This window comes from Sus scrofa, chromosome 7, assembly GCF_000003025.6.
Source record: "Sus scrofa isolate TJ Tabasco breed Duroc chromosome 7, Sscrofa11.1, whole genome shotgun sequence".
Classification (NCBI taxonomy): domain Eukaryota; kingdom Metazoa; phylum Chordata; class Mammalia; order Artiodactyla; family Suidae; genus Sus; species Sus scrofa.
The window spans coordinates 79,115,429-79,126,467 of record NC_010449.5 but is presented as its reverse complement, the minus strand read 5'-3'; the positions used below and the strand labels follow the sequence as shown (position 1 = coordinate 79,126,467).

Here is an 11,039-nt window from a genome sequence, read left to right as displayed (position 1 = left end):
GCACAAAGGAACCTTTCCACAGAAAAGAAAATCATGGACTTGGAGAATAGATTTGTGGTTGCCAAGGGGGAAGGGGAGGGACTTGGAGGGACTGGGAGCTTGGGGTAAATAGATGCAGAATGTTGCCTTCAGGACTGATTAGCAATGGGATCCTGCTGTGTAGCACTGGGAACTATGTCTAGTTAATTAAGATGAAGCATGACAATGTGAGAAAAAGGAATATATATGTGTATGTGTAACTGGGTCACCATGCTGTACAGTGGAAAACTGGCAGAAAACTGTACACTTGCTTCTCAATGCTAAACCGTCTTGCATCACTAGAATGAAATCTCCTCGATTGTGTTGTGTGACCCTTTTCATGTATTTTTGAATTTGGCTTGCTAGTATTTTGTTGAGGATTTTTGCATTTATGTTCAGCAGAGATATTGGCTATGATTTCTTTTTTTGTGTGTGTGGTGTCTTTGTCTGGTTTTTATATCAGGGTAATTTTGACATTGTAAAATTAGGTTGGAAGTGGTCCTTCCTCTTCAATTTTTGGAATAGTTTGAGAAGGCTAGGCACTAATTATTTCTTAAATGTTTATCAGAATTAACTGATGAAACCATATGGAATTGGACTTCTTTATTTGGGGAAATTTTTTATTATTGATTCAATTTTTTTATTAGTGATGAGTCTGTTAAGATTTTCTATTTCTTCATGATTCAATCTTGGAGGATTTTACGCTTCTAGCAATTTATCCATTTCTTCTGAGTTGTCTCATTTGTTGGAATATAACTTTTATACTATTCTCTCATGAATCTTTGTATTTCTGTGGTGTCATTTGTAATTTCCCCTTCTTCATATCTATTTTATTTATTTGGGATCTCTCTTTTTTACTTGGTGAGTCTGGCTGAGTTTTGCCAATTTTGTTTATCTTTCCAAACAATCAACTCTTAGTTTCATTTATCTTTTCTTTGTTTTTTTTGTCACTATATCATGTATTTCCACATGATCTTTATTTCCTTGCTTCTACTACCTTTAGGCTTTGCCTGTTTTTTTTCTTTTTTTTTTAAGTTTCTTTAAATGTACATTTGGACTTTTTACCTGAGATTTTTCTTTTTTTTTTTTGAAAATCTTTTATTTATATATATTTTTTCTACTATACAGCATGGTGACCCTGTTACACATACATGTATACATTCTTTTTTCTCACATTACATATTCCATCATAAGTGACTAGACATGATGCCACAAAGCTACAGTAATAATAATAATAATAATAATAATAATAAAAAGTATGAGAGTTCCATTGTGCCTCAGTGGAAACAAACCCGACTGGTATCCATGAAGAAGCAGATTTGATCCTTGACCCTGCTCAGTGGGTTAAGGATCTGGTATTGCTGCAAACTGTGGTGTAGGTTGCAGACATGACTTGGATCTAATGTTGCAATGAGCTGTGGTGTAGGCCAGCAGCTATAGCTCCAATTATTCCCCTAGTCTGGGAACTTCCATATGCCACAGAGGATCCATTAAAAAAAGGTATGGTGATGGCTGGCAGGAACTTGGCCCCAGGATGGTGCCCAGTAAAGTGGCAGTATCTACCACCAATAAAAACTCTGGAGCAGGCAACAGCTTTGGATCCTGACTAGATGGACAGTTAGAGGCACTGGGAGTGGACAGAGCCATTTAAGACACCTACATCCTGGGTGTCCTGCAGGAGGATTAGGAACAAAAGAAGCTGGATGTTCTGCAGGGTATCCTCTCTGCTTTCCTGGAAGAAGAATCCCTCCTTAATATCCGCAAGGGCATTGTGTGTTGTCACCGCAGTGAATAAGAAGATGAGGTCCAGGTTGTTGCCACCTTCATGAGAAGCAGGCATAGATCGTGATGAAGCCCAGGATAGTGTCAGAGGAGGAGAAGCAGAGGGAAGCTGCACCCCTGGCCATGTATGCTGATGTGTGAGACAAAGACAATAAAGCAGATGAGAAGGATGATTCAGGTGAGGCCATGATGAACGTTCTGGAAAATCTCTGCTCCAAAACACCCATGTGGAAGATGTCCCAAGTGCTGGAAAACTGGAGCAAGACTCACTCTGGGATGAGTCCCAGAGGAAGAAGGAATAGGATAACCTGCAGAAGGAGAGGGACAAACTAACCAAAGAGGAGTGCAAGGAAAAGAATAAGAAAAGGACAGAAAGAAGGGAGTGAAACTGGCCATGGCTTCAAGTGCTTGTGATGAGGGACTCAATTACCCTATCAGGTGAGTAGGGGGATGAGAAATGTCAGACAACAACCCTGCCAATAGCTGGGAGAATAAATTTTTCTGCTTTGGATGGGTAGCTGGGTGGCAAAGCATAGCACACATGACATTCTCTCTAACACTGAGTCTTTTTACTTCATTTGAGTTCTAGGAGAAGCTCCTTCAGGACTTAACCTCTTATCCTGTGGGCCTCTTATAAGAGGAAAGCTAATGGGATGAATGACAATATCTGACAATATCAACACTGTTTTTTCTTAGTGCAAAGAGCCTGACTTTCCTGGAATAAAAAAAGAGATCAAAATTTAAAGAGACTCTTTTTGTGTCCTTGACGAAAATGTTTTTTTCTTGGAACCAGGAGTTCTGAACCCATAGAGCCCAGATTTACAAGGATGAGAAGTTCAAACTTCCCAACTATCCCCTGACTCCTGGACCCATGTATACTACTCAACAGGGACAATGAACCAAGCAAAAATTATACATTGTGTATGTATGGTTGACCATTGAACTACACAAGTTTGAACTATGTCATTCCACTTACAGACAAATATTTTTTTCAATAAATATGTACTCAATCCCCAGTTGGATAGGGCCACATAATCCAAATTATGTGTAGATTTTCAACTATATGGAGGATCAGTGCCCATAAACCCCTTGGTCCCAAGGGCTAACTGTATACAGTGTCCTATCGAAGACTTTGCATTCTCAGAATATCACCTCCAAGCTAGTGGTTCATCGGCAGATGTAGTAAGCCATTCCATTTCTCTTTTACCAGTAGATTATGGGTGGTACAGTATGATGGGGACAGTAGATACAATGGTCATACGCAACTTCCACACGTTCCTTTTTTGTGTAGAGCCTCGGTATGATATGGTGTTTGTGGGATGCCTTGTCTGTATATAAACTTTTCTGAAATTTTTAGGGAAAAATGCTACAGAACCATACCAGTCTGCATTGTGATTAGCCCATTGATGCTTGCTAGAAGTTTCACATCTTATCTCTCATCAATCAACAATTTTTTCTAATTACATTGAAGTCTGAGTAATAAGGCCTAAGCAGCAAGGCCCTTTGCACAGAGTCTAGAACTACTACAGAAGAAATTTTTCCAGATTGAGGATCTACTCAAAGATGACAGACTTATCATCTGCTATATGGGCTGGAGTGGTATTCCTGGATATAGATTATGCTTCTTCTAGGAAAATGCACCGTACTGTTTTCCTTGCTGGCTGCACCATTTTACATTCTCACCAACAGTGAGGGCTCCAATTTCTTCACATGTTCATCAACACTTGTTATATTTTGTTTGTTGTTAATAGCCTTCCCAAGAGGTGTGAGATGACATCTCAATTTGTTTTTATTTGCATTTCTCTGATAATTAATGGATCATTTTTTCAAATGCCTATTTACCATTTATGTGTCTTCTTTAGAGAAATATCTATTCAAACACTTTGTCCATTTTTAATTGAGTAGTTTTTTTTTTTCCTTTTTGCTGTTGAGATGGAGGAGTTCCTAACTCAAGGAGATATTAATAAATTTTATGCAAAACCTTTAAAAATAAAGTTCTCTAAGAATTGGTTTATAGAGATCAACAGTGCTGATATGAATCTAATAGAGTTCAAATTCCCCAAATTTTTAAATTGAACTTCTACTAGTCTAGATTTGCTAAGCTTTTATAGGAACCATTCTTATAAAAATTACTAGCTCAGAAGTGTTTTTCTATGAGAATCCAAATTCACATAGTGAAAATAAATTCTTGGACAATTCAGACTGAATCAATATTTTTAATAAAACAGTAATAGATCTTCTTCTTGACCATACCACTATAAAGTATAAGACAAGCACTTAGATGAAATTTAAAATCATGTGTTCAGTCATTTGAGTTATATGTCTGACAGGTCTGTAGTGTGTCCTCTTAAACATAATATTTAATATTTTCAACAATTGTAAGAGCTTAGTTTAGTATTAAGCATAGTATTTAGTGGATATTCTTTGACTAAATTTTTTTTTTTTTTTGCTTTTTAGGGCTGCACCAGCAGAATATGGAGGTTCCCAGGCTAGGGGTCAAATCTGAGCTATAGCTGCTAGCCTACGCCACAGCCATAGCAACACAGACTCTGAGCCGCATTCTGGGACCTACACCACAGCACACTGCAATCCCTCATCCTTAAACCCACTGAGCAAGGCCATGGATTGAGCCCACAATTTCATGGTTCCTGGTTGGATTTGTTTCCACTGCGCCATGACGGGAACTCATTCTTTGACTAATTTTTAAATATGGTTGAATATTGAAAGATTGGTCATGGTGTGTGTGTGAATGCATGTGTGTGTGTCTCTCTCTGTATTTATATTTTTATAGAGTGTCCATGTCTTTTGACCAGTTAATGCACATGTTCATTTCTTCTGCTTTAAGAATATTATTTACTGTCTGTAAGAAGGTATGAATAGAAAGTGTGTGTCTGTTGGGAATTATATTAGTATGCTCATGAGTTTTGCTGAATTATTAAAATGATAGTATATGACAGACAATTCTCAAGTACTCCCCTTCAAGAACTCTGAGTGGAATAGAAATTAGATATTTTGGTTAAGTCATAAATGGGTGACTGAGACTATACTAGAAGTAGCACAATCATAATATCAAGGGGAAAAGTATTATTTATCTTAAGAAAAATGTTATTAAGAGTACTGTAAAAAATTAAGAGTATTGTAAAAGACAAAACTGAATGGACATAGAAAGCTATAGGTGGTTTTCAGGAAGTAAATCCTATTTGCTTTGGACATAAATCTGTATATACACACACACACACACACAAACACATATATATTTCAAAGAATCAGTCTGAATTGAAGCAAAGATAAGTATTAAAATTTGACAATATTTGGACAGTCAAGGTTTCATACGCTTACTTAAATAAATTTAGAATTGTTTTAATAATATTACATTAAAACACAACTAGATTTTGGTTTTCTCTGTTAGAATGACATAACAAGTTGATCTTGATATATTTATTTTGCTCTTAACAAGAAGTGGTGCATGTTTAACTGTCTTCTTGGTAATTTTCTGAATAATCAGAGATTCTGTAAGCAACTCACAAAGTGGGTTGTAAACAGTTCTTAGTAGAAAAAAAGAAAGAAAAAATTCATAAGAATAAATATTGCTATGTTAAACTGTGATTCAGTCCTTTATGGGGATGGGGCATTGTATGCACTACAATGTATATTACATTTTTTACTGTGGATCACTGTCAAAGGTATGAAAGCCACTTCTATAATTGATCTTATCCTTGCCATTTAGGTATTTTCTCTTCACTCACACTAGAAAGCTAAACTCCTGAAGAATAATATGTTCTTTAAGATGTGAAAATGTTGAGGAGGCACTTTATAATATTATAAACTATAATAGAAAAATTTTAAAGGGGCAACAGTGAGCTAAGTCAAAAAGGGCAGAGCCCCAAATGCAGGGAAGTGGGAAAAGAAAGAGGAATCATGGGACAGGGACATAGAGAAGGAAGACTGCCTGAGAAAGGAGAGCGAAAGGGGAGAAAGATTTTCCTAGCCCAAAGACCACTTGCTTAGGAAAAATGCATAGGAAGACATAGGAAGAAAAGAGGAATGGAAATGTAATGGGTTTGAGTTGCATCATGTTAATCTCAGAGAAAAATCCTGGTGTTTCCCAGTTCTTTTTATTCTAAGAACAGCTTCCATGGCTTCTACCTGGGTATGTGTGAAACATGTGTACATGTTTTCAAAGATTCTGTGTATGTACTCTCAAAGATTCTGCCCTCCTTGCATAGCCCTGTCAGAGGCACAAAGGAGAGGTAAAATGTGAGCAGAGTACAGCATAACAACAGGAAGACTCAGTTTATTCTTCACTTAGGAAACCTCCCATCAGGTACTGATAGGAGTTTCTATCTGTGAGACAGGCTCCTGTTAATGAGAGAGACAGGTCTCTCTGTTCTGAAGCCTTAGAGAAGTATTCCCTGTTATGTATTTCTAATAATTACTTCATAAAAATATTACTCCTTAGGAATTGAGGCTCAAGAATACTATAATTTTTTATTATAAACACTTTGATATAACTCCTCTTTTTTTCGGAAGTGGATATCTCTCCATCCTAAGTAAGAGGAAAAATAGACTCTATATCAGTGTGAATAATTAAATCAAGCGAGGACAAACAAGATCTCATTTCCAAGTTTGAAAGTTATTAATGAACATCAGTAATCAACAAGGGTTCTTCACAGTACAGGTGTCACTTAAGAGATCTTTCTGTAACTCACTAACTGTCTGCATTCTCTTCTCATTGCCACCTTCATTTCTTGATTCCTGAATGTATAAATGACAGGATTCAAGAAAGGAGTGAGAACTGAATCAAAGATGGCCAGAAACTTATCCAGGGGCATGGAGGGAGATGGCCATGTATAGAGAAATATCAAAGGACCAAAGGCCAAGACTACCACAGCAATGTGAGCTGACAGTGTGGACAGAGCCTTAGATGAACCTGCTGAAGAGTGTTTCTGTACAGTGAGAATGAGGACAATATAGGAAATGATCACAATGAAGAAGGAGCCAACAGAGATGAACCCACTATTGGCCGTGACCATGGACTCTAGTTGGTAAGTGTCTGTGCAGGCAAGTTTGAGGAACCGGGGAAGGTCACAGTAAAAGCTGTCCAATACATTAGGCCCACAGAAGGGTAAGTTTACCAGAAAAGCCAGCTGAACCATGGAGTGGATAAGGCCAGTCACCCAGGCAGCCACTAAAAAGGAGATACACATTCTTGGGCTCATGATGGTCAGATAATGGAGAGGTTTACATATGGCAACATATCTGTCAAAGGCCATGGCAAGGAGCACCACTCCCTCCACACCACCAATGACGTGGATGAAGAAGATTTGAGCGATGCAGCCACTGAAGGAGGTGACTTTACGTTTCCTGAAAAGGTCATAAATCATCTTGGGAGAAGCAACAGAAGCAGCAACTAGGTCAAGGAAGGAGAGGTTGGCTAACAGAAACTACATGGGGGAGTGTAAGTGAGGGTCGGAGGTCACAGTGAGCATAATGAGGGAGTTTCCCATCATGCTTGTTATGTAAAATGTGGAGATGAACACAAAGCGGAGAAGTTGTACTTCCCAGGAGTTGGTAAGTCCCAGGAACACAAACTCTGACACCACAGAATGATTTGCTCCATCCATGGGCTTTGTTAATATTGCTACCTGAAGGGAAACAATAGGAAAAATATGAATTATGATAGTTATTTCAATGAATTTGAAGGAGATAGATGAAAGTTATGATAGTCTATTTCCAGTAGGCTATTAGTATTAAAATTGACCTAATATGTTTATGGACTCTAAAAGTGTTTACACATAGAAATGACTGGTTCTTATACAGAGTTGTTCTTATCACTGTCTTGTCTCTGTCTTTATGAACCTCTGCTTCCTCCCAGGGTTGGTGCCCTGTAACTCAGGAGAAACAAAACAGTCAACCAGAGTAATATAAATTCAACTTCAAACTTTTTTATTTTTGAATCACATCTAGCATGTTTTGACCTTAGTCACATCAAACTAATAATCACTATTAAAAAAACTTCCAAGCCTATGATCTTCATCCAGAAGAGGGCCTTTTTCCTCCTTCCCAGTCCCTACCTCTGGGAACATATTCATCTTCAATATTGTTTAAATGTTGACCACATCTGTGAAGTCTTGCTTTATGAATACTAGAATTTAATTTATATTACCACCATAACCACCAGGTTTTCTATGCATTTAAAAACACTCTGCTTCTTCCCAGTGTAGATGCTATGATGTTTTTCAAAAGATACAAGATTGGTCAACAGAGGTAATAGAAATCAACCTGAAATTAATATAGCCTGTCTCCAGTCATACAAACTCTTCATCAATTCTCAACAATTTCATCAACTTTCAAGACTACAAGCCTTATTCTGGCAAATGACCCATCCTACTGACTCCCTATCTCTTGAAAACACTTGTCTTCAAGGTTTATTAACAATTTGAGGTCTTGCTTTATACTACCAACATATATTTTTTTAGGATTTCTTGTATTTTAGTAAACTGAGTAATGCTCTAAATCATCTGGGAGACTCTAAGCTTCTCGAAGGCAGGGATTGTGACTTATTCATATTAGTAGTCCCTGAAGCCATGAAAAATGGTCCATACAGAGGTGCAGGTCCATAAACTGTCTGTTACCAGTTTGCCTCAGGTTAGGTGCAGAAACTGAAAAGAAGCATTTAGAAATTTCTCCAGAAATTTCACATGACAGCAAAACCCAAGCCTATGATTTCATATTTTCTAAAGTATCAGTCCAAGAAGGATTTGAGAAAAACAACCCTGGTCCTTTACCAAAGATAATTTCAGGAGCGCTGCCCTAAAGTACTTAGCACATGGTCTGTGAGGTGAAAAACTATGAAGGGCCTCATGTATACTGAAAAGAATCTTGTTCTTTTCTGTGTAGAACATATCACATTATCTTATAATTTTGGTTTCAGTTAGAGAAGCAACATCACACAATGGAAAGAATGTGGCCTTGGATTCTGTAAAACAAGATTTAAGCTATATTGAGCCACTGACAAGAGGATTTGGGGCAAGTTACTTAAATTCTTGAACCTCAGTTCATCTATGAAATTGCAATTAGTAACACTAACTTCTCAGAGAAGTATAAAATGGGTATAAAATAATTATAACATAATTGAGGTTTTATAATATTTTATAAATAATTATAATATTTATAAAATATTATCAATAATAATATTACTGATAATAAATACAAAATTTGAGGTATAAAATAATTTTGGTTTTACAATCTTTTATTGATTGTATATCTATTATGTGTAAATATTCAGTAACTGATAATGTTGCTCCTCTTTTGTTATTTTCACATGTCTATAACAGTGCTAAATACACATCATAAATGAATAAATAAGAAAAGAAAATGTTATTGGACAGTAGATAATATAAAAATTCCATATATAAAAGGTATTTTGATAGCATATTATAATTATCTCCACATATAATAGGAGATTATAATATTCATATTCTTTCAGTGAGCAAAATAAAAACTAGTCTGTGTAAACTAAATATATTTGCTTTCTAAAAACTACTGCATTTCTTTGCAATACTACAAATGCAGTTCATTGATATTTTCATTTGTTCTCCTCGGTGAGACTGCAACTCCCATAAAGTTAAGGACTGCACTTGTGTTGTTATCCAAGTTTCCTAAATCTTAGAATCATAAGAGGTATTAATGGAGCTATGTATATACTTCAGGAATTATTTATGAAAGATAGAAGATGTATTTGGATGAAAAAACCTATATAATTAGGAATATATAGATATATAATTAAGGAATATTGATAAAGAAAACTGCTCACCTTCTAAGCGACCAAGAATAATAGAAAACAAGGAACTATACAAGTGAGATGACTTAGAGAAAAAGAAATAAATTGTAAACCTAAAAAGGATGAAAAATTAAGAAGTATTTATAGAATGTCAAAGAAAAGAAGCCTAAGTCTTACTTTAAGTAAAAGACAATTTTTGAGATATGATTGACAGTACTTTCTGGACCAACTCCAGAAATTCTATAATTGTAGAATTTTGTATTAAAACATTGTGGTATTATATCTCCTGGTATCTTTTACGTGTTAAGGCTCTTCAGAGAGTTTCTTAATAAGCTCTTACCAGCCATGTGCCTATAGCTGTGAATTTATTTGCCTTTCGGCTCTCCAATCTCCATCAACTAGGCAAGAACTGAGAGTTTTAGGAAAAGTGAGTTTAAAGAAGAATGAGATATAAACATGGACCTTAGATGTACCTATCCTAATGTCAGGGAATGTAGAAACTCAAAAGTTTGGGTCATTCCAGTTTTGTTCTTTTGTTTATTTTTTGGATGCCCTGTGGCATAGGGCATTCCTGAGCCAGAGATCAGATCCAAGCCACACTTGCGATCTATGCTGCAGCTGCGGCAATGCCAAATCTTTTTAACGGCTGTGGCAGACCGGAGATCGAACCTACATCCTTGGGTCATCATAGTTTTAAAAGTCACCTGAGACAGAGTTAGGATCTATATCTCAGTTCAGGTCAAAAGCTGTAGAGAGTTTTCTAAATGGAGACACAGTCATATGATGTTTATTCACCAAAAAGTCATCAAATATTCATAGGCTAAAACTCCTGAATTAGGGTGTTCTAAATGCTTCTTCTCTTATCTACTGGTTATACTCTGAAGTACATTTTCTCAAACATAATAATTATACCCACATTTAAAAAACTAATTTGATATCCACCATGCAAAAGACATGGCCTTCCTCTTTGCCTTCTGTTGTGATTAGTGCTTTTCTTGGTCCATGGAGAATTGATTAATACCCCATGGAGACATTTAATCCTTTACAGATGGAGGGAATATTGGTAACTCAATAATAGTCATCAAATTGAAAGGGATCTACATATAGCAGTTAGATTTGGACACGGTATTAATCTAAATTGTCATTTATATAAATTTCTTCCTCAATTAAAAATATTGTGCATTTAACAACACCCTCAGCTGAAACGTCATGCATTTTATCTTTCAAATTGTCACAAAACCTGCTTTATATCCAAGTAAAACACTGCTTCCTCTGATTAAATACCACCCCTACTTTAACTATTTATATCTATCAAAAAATAAATAATTCTGCATTCTTTCAAATAACCTTTTATGTGCAAAAATGAAACGAATGTCACTCCTTCACTTTCTGTTTGCAAGATTCAGCAAACTCAATACCTTTTCAAGTTCCACTCACGGACTCAGGGTTCCTTTCT

The 11,039-nt window shown here is 36.2% G+C and overlaps 2 pseudogenes; one reads left to right on the top strand and one right to left on the bottom strand.

Annotated features, from left to right (window-relative positions):
• LOC100739288 lies at nucleotides 1,553-2,186 on the top strand (annotated as a pseudogene).
• On the bottom strand, nucleotides 6,486-7,424 carry LOC100738847 (annotated as a pseudogene).